A 14,956-nucleotide genomic window follows, 5' to 3' on the forward strand; every position below is an offset into this window, starting at 1 on the left:
AGTGCATCCCATGGAAGTGCATCCCAGCCACAAAAGCGCATCCCGGCCATGGAAGCGCATCCCGGCCATGGAAGCGCATCCCATGGAAGCGCATCCCAGCCATGGAAGCGCATCCCATGGAAGCACATCCCAGCCATGGAAGCGCATCCCGGCCATGGAAGCACATCCCGGCCATGGAAGTGCATCCCATGGAAGTGCATCCCGGCCATGGAAGCACATCCCGGCCATGGAAGTGCATCCCATGGAAGTGCATCCCAGCCATGGAAGCACAACCCAGCCATGGAAGCACATCCCATGGAAGCACATCCCAGCCATGGAAGTGCATCCTATGGAAGCGCATCCCAGCCACGGAAGCACAACCCAGCCATGGAAGCGCATCCCAGCCATGGAAGCACATCCCAGCCATGGAAGCGCATCCCAGCCAGTGGGAGAGCTGCCCCCAGAAAACGGAATTTCTCTCCCAGGGAAATTCTGGCATTCCAAATTTAATCTGCCTCTAACAGGAGACCAAGACAACACCTGCTACTTTCAGCAAACGAGCTCTGGACTCGTTTCAGCCCTTGTAGACAAAAGATTTTTTGTGTTTCCAGGAGCACAGAGCACAGAAACTGAGAACACCAGCACAGATTCCAATTTCTTGTACGCAACACCCTGATATCCACAAATCCCATGCAAATTTCAGCAATTTATACTCATTTATCTGCAGCCTGAACAACAGTAAACGACAGACAGAACTTTTCTCCTAAGGGATGTGGAATTCCAGCAGGTGTCCACACTGCTTGGTTAATTATAAATTGTGTTCATATATTAATTATAATTATAAATTATTATCCCTGAAAAGTGGTGAAATGTCCCTGTGACACGGGCAGGGATCTGGAGTTCGTCTAAAGATCTATTCACCATTTGCTTCACGAGAAAATCCCACTCTCCACCTCATCTCATGCACTGCTATTCCAGGGATCATCCTGGATGACCTGAGAGAGGCACCACGACAGGATCTGACTGAAACTGAACCTCCAGCCAGTGGTGTGAGGTTGTACCCTGTGCTCCAAGGCCTCACTGAGAGGGAAAAGTTATCAATTAATATCACTGGGACTTAATTCTCTTCGACTAAATCAGCTTTTGTTGGAATTGCAACAGCCCCTCAATGCACAGGACTGTGGTGTTTGTCCAGAGCAGCTGAGGCTGCCCCACCCCTGGAAGTGTCCAAGGCCAGCCTGGAGCACCCTGGGACAGTGGGAGGTGTCCCTGCCCATGGCAGGGGTGGCACTGGGTGGGCTTTGGGGTCGCTCCAACCCAAACCACTCCAGGATTCCATGATCCCTGGTATCACCACCATTCACAGCAGCAACAGCAGTGGAATTCCAAGAGCAGGGAGCTCAACACCCCCAGAGCTCCCAACTCTCCACCCAGCAGCTCCTGGCAGTCCCGTGGTGCGAAATTCCCTGGAATCAGCTCCGTGTGATCACAGCAGCTCGGCTGGGACCACTCACGCATTACTGAAGGCACATGAGCCCCCAGATCCCCTTCCTTGGAGCACAGGGCCTGACTCACCCTGCCCATCCCCAAAGCTCAGCTCCACTTTCCAAATCATCAGATTTTATCTTTTAGTTTAACTTTAAACTTACCAGCTGGGCCTCGGGGGGAAGGTGCCCCTGCCCATGGCATGGGGTGCAATGAGATGGGTTTGAAGGTTTCCCCCAACCCAAATTATTCTGGGATTCAGGGATTATAAATTCTTGACTCCCTCACTGAAAATGGAGCTCCTTCCTTCCCAATTCAGCACACATGGATTGTCACATGCAATTTATTTCCTTAAAAATCAAAGATTAAAGAGCCACAAGTGTAGAATAAAAAGGGACAGACGAGGAATAAGAAAAAGCAAGGATTGCTGTCAACATATGGAAAGTGTGCCAGGCAGTAAAATGGTGATTTTAATATTAAAATTAATATTAAGTGAACCTGAGTCACTTTGCTCTGCTGAGTGCAGAGCTCCTGAGCAGAGCGTGGGGGAGGCAGCAGAGGAAATGGAAAGTGACAAAAAGGCACCGATAAATCCGAGCTGTCAGAGGGTGGCACTGGAGGGGAGGAGCCACACGTTTCTTGTCCATATTTTCTTCACCACAATCACGGTTTGGTCTCTGTCACTGACATTTGCTGCGCCAAACGCCGTTAAAACTCACCTGGCAAATCCCAAAAGCCATTCCCAGCCCGATCCTCGCGTGCCCTGTGTGCCGGGGGCACAGGTCTGCGATACAGAACAGCACACGGGGTTAATTAACTCCAGCCTCGTTTGCCTCACCCCACACATCCCAGCCTTGCTCAGAACAGAACTTCATTCAAAGAGTTCTGAAGAAAATGCTCCTGATCAAATCCGTGGCTCCGGCGTCAGGTTCCTTCAGCTGCGCTTGGAATCACGGATCCCTGGAATGGTTTGGGTTGGAGGGACCTTAAATCCCACCCAGTGCCACCCCTGCCGTGGGCAGGGACACCTCCCACTGTCCCAGGGGGCTCCAGCCTGGCCTTGGGCACTTCCAGGGATCCAGGGGCAGCCACAGCTGCTCTGGGAGTTCCATCCCAGCCCCTCCCCACCCTCACAGCCAGGAATTCCTTCCCAATATCCCATCCATCCCTGCCCTCCTTCATCTCAAAGCCATTCCTCCTTGTCCTGTCACCCCAGTCCCTCTCCAGCTCTCCTGGAGCCCCTTTAGGCCCTGCAAGGGGCTCTGAGCTCTCCCTGGAGCCTTCCCTTCTCAAGGTGAGCACCCCCAGCTCTCCAGCCCGGCCCCACTGGGCACACAGAATGTATGGAATTCCCTAGAAGTTAAAACAGAACTAGAAACAAAACTTTCCCATTTCTCCGTCTCAATTTTCACAAAATTTATTCATCAGTGAACTAATTTGGCTTATGGGGAACTATACATAAAAAATCGGAAAAATCAGAAATATTCAGCCCAAAAAAACCCTTGGACACACCTGAGGACTGTAGGCCTGTAGGGCAGATGGTTTCCCAAAGGACCCACCAGCTAAGCTGTGGTTTAGGATTTATTGCAGGAAAAAGGAAAACCTGAAATTCCAAAGGCATCCAGGGAGCAGAGGGGGAGCAAAGGCCCAACGCTGCCGCTCCTGCCCAGGGCTTCCCTCTCTCCCACTGCTTCCAGCTGCAAACTTTGCCACATCCAAACCATCCTGCAATTTCCTTGGCTCCGGAGCTTAATGACAGGTTTTGGAATAAATGACCTTTTCCAATAAGATCTGGGAACTTTATGCATAAAGTGGATATTTATAGATGCGTTTCCAACCTCTGGAAGCATTTGAAGGAGTCGTTTCCAAAGTTTTTATTACACATTAAAGCCCAATCTCATTCCGGGGTGTTCCGGGGATTTGTTCAGCCCGACTCAGCAAGTCCTGGGTTTGCAGGGGGAGGTGGGAGAAGGCAAATGCAAACTGTCAAATCCCATCCACGGAAGGGCTAAAATCTCAATCGAGCACTCAGAGAGCTTGTCAGGAAAATTAATTACCCTCTTGAGTTAAGGAGTTCATTCCTGTCCCCATGGACAAAGGCAGCGTTTAACTGTTAAAATCCTGCACTGGCCAACAAGCGACAGCAACTCCGAACACAGCCAGAGGTGAAATAGAGCAGATTTAAAATAGACATCCCCAGTGCTTCACCCCTTCTGTGATTTAATTTGGGTTTTACCCAAATTTCTCTCACCCCAAACCCTTCAAAGATTTGCCCAGAACTCCTTTGAGTCATTGTTTTATTGCCTCAGAGCGGTGATTTGCAACCTGAGTTTTCTGTGACATCAGGATGCTTCGAAAGTTAATAAAAATATCCAGGTTATGTGGAAAATGCTTAATTGGCCCCAGAATGCACCCACTCCATGCCTGGCTCAGAGGGATGCTGTCAGCCCTGGCAGCTAAATGCTAAAAAAGAGGAAGATCAGGGTTTGCTGCCTTCCATGCTATTCCCTGTGTACAGAAAATTCCCCAGGGAAAGCCCAGTGAGGAGAAGGTTTAAAGCCAGACACTGAGCAGGCTGAAGCAGAGTGTGCAAAGAGGAGATGAAGCAGAGTTTCTGAAATTAAACAGGTTTTCGTTGAGAAAAATGGGTCCAAATGGGTCCAAAATGTTGGATTTATTTTGGAATGGAGTATTTTTTACCCCCCCCCTCCAGAAGGGAGAGTCAGCCTAAACAAACTGGAGCCACGTGCTCTGGGAGAGAGAAAATAAACACAAAGCACACAAAAACTCGCACAAAATCTCCAAGGATGTGCGAGGGAGAATAAAAAGAATTATTCAACCATCAGCCCCCACACTGAGATGTGACAGCAACTGGAAAAACTGGGGAGCGCACAGAGGAGCAGCTGTAAAAAGCAGGATTTGGCAAACACGGATCAGAAGCACACAGCAAGCACAGAAACTGTCCAAGCCCTTGCCCATTTGAGATCAGAAATGATGGAAAACTCACAAGAACATCTTTTTTTCCTACCTTCTTGTCCGTATAAATGCAGCAGTGCTGTCCAGCCATGGTGGGATTAAGCCTCAGGATCCCTTTATGGAGTAGGGAAGAGTTCTCAGCGCTGCTCAGAGTGCCCAGGAGGATTTCTCAATGTCAGCAGATGAGTCAGTAGTAAAGCGAGGCCATCACCCCGCTGCCTGTATCCCATAAATCACTCCAGGAGCAATAAATCCTCCGGCTTTATGCCCCTCCAGGTAAAGGGTGAGCTGCCAACACCATCAGGGAAAAGGAGCCCCGGTAATGCTCTTGTTCTTTGCAGATCTTTTAAACAACCAATAAAACAGGCAAAAATCACCTTTTCTTCCCCGTCTGCACCAGCCTGACTCCACGGACAGGGCATTCTTATCCAACGCCACATTCCCTGCTGCCACTGCACTCTTGGGATCACTGAATGGTTTGGGATGGAAAAGACCTTAAAGGTGATCCAGTGCCACCCCTGCCATGGGCAGGGACAGCTTCCACTGTCCCAGGCTGCTCCAAGCCCCATCCAGCTCGGCCTTGGACACTACCAGGGATCCAGGGGCAGCCACAGCTGCTCTGGGAATTCCATCCCAACCCTTCCCCACCCTCACAGCCAGGAATTCCTTCCCAAAATCCCATCTCACCCTGCCCTCCTTCAGCTGAAGGCCATTCCCTGTGTCCTGTCACTTCATTCCCTCCAAGCCCAGCCTGGCCTTGGGCACTTCCAGGGATGGGGCAGCCACAGCTCCTCTGCCAACCTCTGCAACCTTTGAAGCCTCTCAAACCCTTAACTCTGAGAATATCATGACGAGATGACTTTATTTGGATATTCAAGCCAGGCACAGAGCATTAAGAAAGAACCCAAATCCCCTAGCACAGCCTCACAGGAGGCATAATTAACACAAGTGCCCCAGAATGTCACAGGATCATCCAGGTTGGAATGACACCGTGAACATTGAGCGCAGTCACAGCAACGCTGCTGAGGCAGCAGAGTTTCAGACATGGAACTCGGCTCCTCCAGGATATTTTTACTGCCTACACCAATTGCTCTTTGAGCTGACTGACAAGTGCAGGACAGAATCCCTTTTCACTTCCCTAATCTCCGTGGGGTTGATGCGCAGGGCCCCGGCGGAGGTTTAGGGGATTTATGCTCCCAATCTCTGCCCCTCCTCACACGATTAATGCTGGTTTACACTCCATTAAAAAATGAGGCCATAAAACTGCCTTCATGGGGATGAGTCGGTCTCCAGTTGTGTGAAAGAGTAAGCGAGACTCAGCTAATTTTATTAGCAGGATTGATTTCTTGTCACAGTGTTCACGTTGCTCCTGCAAACTGCTGCAGAGCTGGGCTTATCCTGCCAGCCCAGCAGAAGCAACAGTGGGAATATCTGGAGTCAGTCTCCTAAGAAAGGGGAGAAAAATAAACCAAAAGGGAAGCTTGGGCTGGAGAGGGGAGGGGCAGAGGAAGGGAGGCAGAAAAGGGGGGAGTGACATTTGTGGGTCACCAAACGTGGCCTGAAGAACCACCAAAAAGTCCCACAACGTACACACAGAGTAAAAACACAAGAAACCTGCAAATATTATAATTAAGCCATAAAATCATGGAATCGGTTGGATTGGAAGAGACCTTGAAGCCCATTCATTCCCACCCCCTGCCATGGGCAGGGACACCTTCCACTATCCCAGGCTGCTCCAACCTGGCCTTGGACACTTCCAGGGATGGGGCAAAACCCCTCCAGGGAAGCACTGGAAGCTGATTTTAAAGAATCCAGTGCCCAGCCCTGGCCATGGTGGGTGGTGGAGCTTCCTTTGTGCCCTCACCAAAGCTGTGAATTACACTGAACTCTGGCTCTATTTCATTCTTGTACCACATTTTCATTTCCTGATTTCCTCCCCTACCTCCCCTCTCACCCCAAACTTCCCTGGACCATCAGCACAGCAAGGGCAGGCAATTCCCAGGTTGCCAGAATGAAACTCTGGGATCCCTCGGACGCTGCAGGGGCTCTGCGGCAGAGCCCGGGATGAATCATGGGTGTGCACGGAAATTAAACCAAATCCAATCCAGCCTAAGTAGCGCCATCCATCACTCCCAGGGCCAAGGGGGCTGCCAGAGCGCACAGCAACACTGCCTGCATCCTGAGGAGCAGCATTTCTCTCTGGGAATTTTCTCTTGGGATGGGCAGGGACACTGGAATGTGCAGTCATTGCTGCCTTGACAGGCACAGGCTGATCAGACAGATATTGGGGGTTATTTACAAATAAACAGATCAATATAAACAAATGAGCATTTTTGCATTATTTAGCAAATGACCACCCTATGAAATGATCAAGGCACCTTTTGGTTGCACACCAACACAAATGAATGCTCGGATAAAGAGATTTTTCCAAGCTAATGATCTGACTGCAGAGAACAGGAACCACACGGATGTGGGAGAGCAGCACCATGAACTGTCAGCTCCAAATGCCATTTTGGAGTTGGTTTTTATTGTTTTTCTTTGCAGACAGAATGTTGAAAAGCGGCTTGAAAGAGCTATCAGGGTTATTTTGCAAATTGCCCTGGAAAATCGGCGAGCACATGGGGAGAAGGCATAAAAGAGCCTGTAAATTTAACGGGGAGAAACAAACACAATTATCCAAGGCAGAGCAATTCCAGTTGCTCCAACACTTGCTCAATACAGAACGGGATCTTAATCACTTCAAGGCCAGAGCAGGTGGGTGATGAACAGTCCCTGTGAGCGCTGAGCACCCTCAGCACTCCCAGCCGCAGGAATTGCTCCTTCAGCTGCCAATTTAGAACTTCGGGAGCAGGGAAGGATTTCCCGTCTCTGTGACCGTATCACTGATTTATTCTTTGCTTCACCTGTCCGCAGCCAGGCTCTGGTTGTCCCCTGCCCTGTCCCGTGATGGGCATCTAAAAAACACCAGAAGAAGGGTCCTCTTCCCGTGTTCCCTGGGCTTTCTCACCTGGAGGGCTGAAGTACAGCAGGGTTCCCAGCAAGGGCTGCTGCTCTGCCCAGTGCAGGGGTTTGGACACAAACTGGGGAGCAGAGCCTGTCAGGAGGGAGTGGTTTGGCCCTCATCAATATTGAACCCAAATATCAGCATCAGCTGATGGAATGCTGGTTAAATTAACTCAATTAACACCTTTACAACAGGAAATTATCACTATTATTATTATTGTTTATTATTATATTATTATTACTAACAGTTTACAAGGAGGGGATAAAATCATTTGATCAAGGAAATCCAAGCTGGGAATTTGAGTGGTGGCTGCTGTGTCCCTGTGTCTTGGGGTGACTTTATGATGTGGATCCCCTATCGCCGCTCTATGTCCAGACGTGATTCCTGTGCCTTTCTGTGTCTTTAAAACTGGGTGAGAGAGAAAGAAAAAAGCCAGACAAACTTCTCAAAGCAGTTTTCAAAGGTCACTCTGCTCCTCTGTGCGCTTCTGCGGCGGCGAGAGCGGAGGAAGGACCCTTTGCTGCTTTCCTGCCCTCTTTCAGCTCTGTTTGCTCCAGAGAGAGACAAAGAGTTCAACTTTTTTCCCCTGGGACTTCTGCTTCTTCTTCTTCTCTCCTGGAACTGTTCAGAACTTTCCACTGAGGCCCGGAGGGGGCCCAGGCCTACCCAACTCCAAAGAGGAGAGAGAGAAACCACACCCAAAGAAAGGACTCTGAGAATTTACCAGGTTCTCTCCACAGTGAGAGGTTTTATTGTCCAACATTATTCTTTTCCCATTGTGCACTGTGTCTGTTAAATAAATAGGTTTTTTCCTTTTCACTTTCCTCTGAGGTAAATTTATTTTTTCCCAAAGCTAGAGGGGGACGGGTGGCTGTAACCTGCCTTCCATCAGAGGATGCTCATTTCGGATGTTCCTCCGAATTTTTCTCAAACTGGGACACCCCGTTTTGTGCTCTGCCCACTGGGTCAGACACCAGGAATACTCCGATTATCCAAATCCTGTGGGTTTTGGTGCTCTTCCAGCTTTGTCTGATTGTTTGACTCACCCTGTTATTGACACCTCTAAAGGGGTTGGAAAACACACAGAGCAAACCCAAACAGCTCAGACGCACAGAACAATCCCAAAGAGCTGAACTCCAACCTCAGCTCAGGAAAATGTTCTACTCCTCTTAAATCTCTTTTCAATTTCTCTTAAAAGAGAGAAAGCCACATAATGTCTCTGACTTTAAAATCTGCATAAATAACCTGAATAATTGATGAGTTTTGCACTTTATAACCATTCTGCACTGAATATGAATTATTCTTTAAAAAACCAGAATAAAGTTGAGAAAAGGAATGGATACATTAAGAACATTCTTTGAGGATGAGAAACAGAATTGGCATAGAAATGTAGAATGGTTTGGGTCGAAAAGACCTCAAAGCCCACCCAGTGCCACCCAGGGACACCTCCCACTGTCCCAGGCTGCTCCAGCCCGGCCTTGGGCACTTCCAGGGATCCAGGGGCAGCCACAGCTGCTCTGGGAATTCCATCCCAGCCCCTCCCCACCCTCCCAGGGAACAATTCCTTCCCAAGATCCCATCCAGCCCTGCCCTCTGGCAGTGGGAAGCCATTCCCTGTGTCCTGTCCCTCCATCCCTGTGTCCCCAGTCCCTCTCCAGCTCTCCTGGAGCCCCTTTAGGCCCTGGGAAGGGGCTCTGAGGTGTCCCTGGATCTTTCCCTTCTCCAGGTGAACACCCCCAGCTCTCCCAGCCTGGCTCAGCCACAATCAGCTGCTCCCACCAGGTTGGTACTGGTTCTAACTGGTCTAAAATAAATACCCAGACTGGTTCAGTTGCACTAATTCCTATTTTAGAAGGATCCCAGATTTTCACTGCTGCCCAGGAGGAGTGAGACACACATCTTGACTCTGCTTTTCCTGTCTGTACAAGCCTTTAATTCCCTGTTTTTTCTGTATCCAGCACAGCCCAGACTGCCCCAAAATCCCCACCTGCATCCCCAAAACTGTGAACAAGCAGCCCAGGAGCTGGAATTCCCTGCAGGCTGTGGGTGTGGGTTGCAAGGACAGGCTGGAATGAGGTGCTTCATCATCCCTTTCAACCCATCACAAACCGAATCTGTTTTATGGGGTAAACTTTCAAAAATAAACCCTCACCTAATCAGAGAGATGTTTTCATTTCATATAAACACTGAATGAATTCACTGTAAATGGTGAAACAAAATGATTCCATCTCAACACCACCAAATATCAGGATATTCTCAGAATGAAGTGGAAACCCTTGAACAAGATGTCTTGAGTTATGAAGTTGCTCTGCCAGCAAAGAAATGTTTTCAGGAAATGCTTGAAGTTTTAATGAAATTGCACATTGTGACAGAAAACTGCTCCCCAGAACACTTGTGCTCATTCCCACTCCACACTGACGGCTCTGAGGAGCCGGGATTGGGATATTTTTAATATTTTTATTTCATGTGTGCGGTGTAAAACACAACCTGCCTCCTTCAGTTCAGCAGTTCCAGATAAAAGCAAGGTCTTCTCACTAATTAAGGGAAGGGAAAACGTTCCTGGAGCTGCCTGGGGTCTGTGAGCTCTGGATCAGGCACTGATGGAACCAGTTCTGCTGGTGGTTTTCCATCATCACCTCTATCCCAGGAGACAGAGGGGTCATGGCTGGGCTGCATCCCGGATCCATCAGCCTTCATCCCGCGGGGGCAAGGGGAAAGGAAAGGCTGGAGCAAGTCCAGGGGAGGCCACAGAGATGCTCCAAGGGCTGGAGCCCCTCTGCCGTGGACTGGAAGTGCCCAAGGCCAGGCTGGAAAGGGCTTGGAGCAGCCCAGGACAGTGGGAGGTGTCCCTGCCCGTGGCAGGGGTGGCACTGGATGGGCTTTAACCCCTTCCCACCCAACCCATTCCGTGATTCCATGAGTTGCAAGAGCATTTCAGGATTTCAGGAGCAGCACATCCTGTTCCCTGTTGGCTGCTGGATCTCAAATCCCAACAAAAGGATTTTAAATGTGGTGCCTTTTCCTGTGCAACATTTGGGGATCTCAAATCGAGCTCTGGAGCCCACAGGACACTGACTGCACACTCTGGACTTACACAGCTTGGAACCTTTACGATCTGTTTTTTCCTAGAAGCTCTGAAATAACAAAACCAGAATCCGAGATGCAGCACCCTCAATTTTCACATCCCTTAATGGTTTCTTGCCTCACTGTTGCCTTTGAGGAGGATGATCCTGGGCATGGCAGCAGAACAAGGAGAGGGAGTTCTGCCTTTGTTGGAAAGGGAATTGCTACACTCTGGACAAGGCACATATCCCTGCTGTGTTCCCAAAGGGTTCTTCATTCCCCAGCAGGAACACAGTCAGGAAAAATGGGATTTGATCCCCAGGGTGCTCTTAAAGGGTAAACAGTGAGAAAAGCCAGCTCTGGAAGGGAAGCAGGGCTAAAGATGGGCTGAAAGACACCCAGTGCCACAGGAAAGGATAAACTTTAAATACTGACAAGGACATTAAAGCCCTTTGTGCCTCTTGCTTTCACTGGATTCAGGCCGTGTTTGCCCCTTGGGCTGGGAAAGTCGAGATTAGGGAGAGCAGAAATCTGTGGGGTTTGGTCCTTCTCGCTCCCCCTCCTGCCAGACATAAACCAACTCCCTAATTGTCAGCACACCCAATTAATAACCCCGGGAAGAAAAGAGCCTTTTGGCATCCACCTCCGCCAAGGGGGCAAAACCCTGAGCACAAGCCCAGCCCTGCAGTCACACACACCCTGCCAGGGGAGAGGCTTCCCTTCCCGAGGGATGGTCACAGTCCCAGGCAATCCCAGGATGCCAGAGAATTCCAGAATGCCCGGCAGTTCCAGGATAATGCCACAATTCCTACTGCTGCCATCATTGATCCCTAATGTCCAAACACCGCCCGCCGATGGGCACGAAAGGACCCAGCCCCAGCTCCAAGGAGCCTTCAGACCGGAGGCACACCCGCAGGAAAGAGCTGTAAATCCCTGGATCATTAACAACTGTGAATATTTAACCCACGGAAGAGGAAGGAATTCCAAACAAAGAGCCGCAAACGCTGAGGATCCTTCAATTTAAGTGCTCACCCGTTTTTTTTAACCACAATTTTTTCATTAGACCATTTCCCCCTCTCCCCCCAGCCCCTGGCAGAGATTTTATTGTTGGAGGATGTCATCGGGGCTGTTTCAGATCTGTCAGAAATAATCTTCTCATCTGCCAACTGCTCTCGGGGAGGAGATGAGCTCGCGTTCCGACTGACAAGACGTGCTGAAGAGCCTGGGCTTTCTCGGAGCCTGTGAGAAGCTGAAGTTCCCCCATTGTGTGAATCCTGTCAAAGTTGGCCCTGCAATTTTCCTAATGACAGCTGCTGTCAGCTGAGGAGGGGAAATTATTCTGTTCAGCTGGGAATGCTGACAGGAACTGCAGAGAGGGCCTGAGCACTGGAGGAGAGAAAAAGGGGCCAGGTATCTGAGGGAAGGTGTGGCAAATTCACCCAGGCACCCTGGAAAGACTCAACTCGAGGTATTTTCAGTCTCCTTCCAAAATCCTGGGGAGTTGTTTACTCTGGCAAGAAAAGAATGACACAAAGTTAAATAAACCACCTCAGGAATAATGTTTGAGAGACCCAGCCAAGTTCACAGAGCTGTTTTGGTGTCTGTAATTGCACATTTTGACACCATTTCCAAGGGCACGATGCAACTGGGATTGCCTGGCTCCCTTGTCCTTTCAGTGGGAGATCTGAAATTATCTGAGATGTTTTTTGAAGTCATTAAAAAGCTTCATTAGGTGCCTGTGTGCATTTTTTAGAACCTGTTCCCACTCTTTCCCATTATAAAGGGGCCTCACCATTTGAATTTTGCAATTCCTTCTTTGCCCCAGAGCAGAGCCAGAGATGCACCTTTGCAAACACATTTTTGTGGAGATCCATCCGGTTTAGAGATGGACAGAGGGAAAGAAATGGCAATTCCACCCTTCAATTTGAATGAAAATGAGGAGAACAAACAGAACACCAGGAGTTCTTAGGGCTCCAACCGAGTCCTTCCTGCTCTGCCAGCGCCTGCAATTCCCATTCAGGATCTTCCATCTGCTCTTCCAACAAGCTGTGCAGGTACTAAGGGTGGGAAGCAGGAGCAGAAAGGGGAGAACTTCCACCATCTACAGCTGTATTTCCAGTTTCCTCCTGGAACTGGTGGAGCAGGTGTCAACAACCACCCTGTGGAGTTTGCCACATGTTGTTAAAATATTACAAAAAATACACAGATAAATTATCCGGGGGGACATGGCTCTTTGGAAATGGGTTTATTTCAACTGAAATGCACTAAGTCAGCCTGGAATGAGATAAAATGTTATCATTACTCTACAGCAGCCTGAATAAAGCACTATTTAAATCCATTCCAAACTGCACCATCTATTGCTGATGCCAGCAGGCACTGGGACACTTGCACAGGAGCCACCAGAAACACGAACTCCCAACGGCTGAGTATTTCCCTAAGTGTCATCTCTGCATTGCATGGTCGTTCTGCCCACCCGTGCTCCTGCTAATCCCATGCTCCCCTGTCCACGTCTCAGCAGACTCATTTGCTCACTCGGAAATAGGATTTCAGCCTCTCCAGGAGCAGAAATGCCACGCTGAGGGCAGTCAGTGCCTCAGTTCTTGGGGCTGAGAGGGGCTGAGCAGCCACAGATTTGATGTGGGTCCGTGTTCACCTGTCCCTCACTGCCAGATTTTAAAACTTTAACTGTAGACTCAGAGTGATGCAGATTCAACTCTGGAGGAAATGTTTTATCCAGACTGTGAAAGAAAAGATGCTTAATGAGTCCCCCAACGTTGTCTGCAGCATTTTTCAGCTGCCCAGGTCAAAGGAGCCCTCCCTGTGCAGGGAGAATTGTTCCAAGCTCTTGGCCATTCCCTAAGGAAATCTGCAGCACGTTCTCCTCCTGACACCAGGGCTCTCATAAATCTCCCCAAAATTACTCCAAGCCGAGGAAACTTTCAGAGCAGGCCTGAGATTCAGTTTTGTTTCTCCCTGTAGTTTGTACGGAGCAGAACCATCATTTCCTGGGAATATCAGACAGCCCCAGCTCAGTTTGCTCCCAGTGCTTCCTCCAATCCCTACAAACGCTGAGCTGTTCCTTCAGCACCTGAACATCAAACAGATGATGATGGTGGGGATTTTTGACCTGGCTCCCAGAGTCACTTTAGGACTGATGTTTACAAAGCTGTGCTTAATCTGCAACTTAGTTTTCAGCAAGTGACTCGTGTCCCCTCTTTATCCCATGACATCTCTTGTATTTTAAATGTAACCATCTTTTTAAGGGTTGTATTTCAACTTACCACAAATCTGTGTGTACAGAAATGCCTTTGCTACGTGGTGCCAACCAAATTATCCCCAAAACCCAAGCAGAAAAGAAACCTTCTCCCATTCTCCAGCTGTTTTAATGACCCTCCAAAGCTGCATCCCTGCAAGCAGAGCTGTGCTCAGAACACCTGAAGTGTGGGGAGGAAACAAATGGGACAGTCTGCACAGATTCCTGGGATCCAGGAGCATTTCAGAGACTTTCCCAAGGATGGGATCAGTGACACCAAGCCCTCACTGGGTGAGGATCTCAGGCAGGTCCAGCTGTGTGCACCACGTGGAGCTCCAGCAGGTTTTCCACCGAGAGAGCCCAGGTGAAACACAGCTCTGCTGCCGAGAAGAGGGAAAAAAACAAACCCAGAAAAAAGAAGATAATGACAGTTCAAAATTCATCATCTCCTAAGGAACAGATTAAATGTGTTACAAGCAGGAAACTCTTCTCCCAAATGTGGAAGGAGACTCAAGTGCGGTAGCCTGAGGTTCCAGACTCGTATTTGTTATGCAAAACTGCCCTAAAAACAGACCTCAAAGAGCCACAGGATCCCAAAGCTGGAGTGGTTTTTATCTCCTAAACAGTTTTCCAGCTGTTGCACTTGTAATTAACACCAGAACAGCTTTTTGCCTTTCTCATTTCTACTTCCAGGGGAAGAAATGATGAATCAAGAAACGGGGAAAAGGAAGCTTTGCTGGACAATCAGGAACAGCCAAACCAAACAAAACCCCTGCAAATTATTCCCAGCTTAAAGCCTTGTCAGTGTCTCAGTGGCTTTAAATCCTATTCAGGTGATTAGCCAGTTCCACTGTCAGAAAGATTAAGAGACTGATCTTTGAGGAGGATTAGAATAAGATTTTCAGTAATTTTTCTAAGCACGGTGCACGCTTTTAGTGGGAAGTTTCTCCTCCTGGACCCGGCTGTTGTATCAGCAGGAACAATTCCGCTCCTTTTCTCCTTTCACAGCCTCCTCACGTGGTTGTGGAGGATCAGATGACGGAGCTACACGCAGAGCACTTAGAAACCTCTGAGATAAACACAGCGCCGGGATGTGGTGGTGGTGGGGAAAATAAGGAGGAGGAGCTGATCTTTTGGGAACAGCCAGTCCTCCACGAGCCACCCGTGACCTACAGGTACCAATTTAGGGAGCTCTG

The 14,956-nt window shown here is 49.1% G+C and overlaps 1 protein-coding gene across 2 annotated transcripts in view; it reads right to left on the minus strand.

Annotated features, from left to right (window-relative positions):
• LRRTM4 (leucine rich repeat transmembrane neuronal 4) overlaps positions 1-14,956 on the minus strand; it is a 200,100-nt gene that overhangs the window by 95,086 nt on the left and 90,058 nt on the right. The window lies entirely within an intron of this gene.

This window comes from Corvus moneduloides, chromosome 27 (assembly GCF_009650955.1).
Source record: "Corvus moneduloides isolate bCorMon1 chromosome 27, bCorMon1.pri, whole genome shotgun sequence".
In the NCBI taxonomy this organism is placed as follows: Eukaryota; Metazoa; Chordata; class Aves; order Passeriformes; family Corvidae; genus Corvus; species Corvus moneduloides.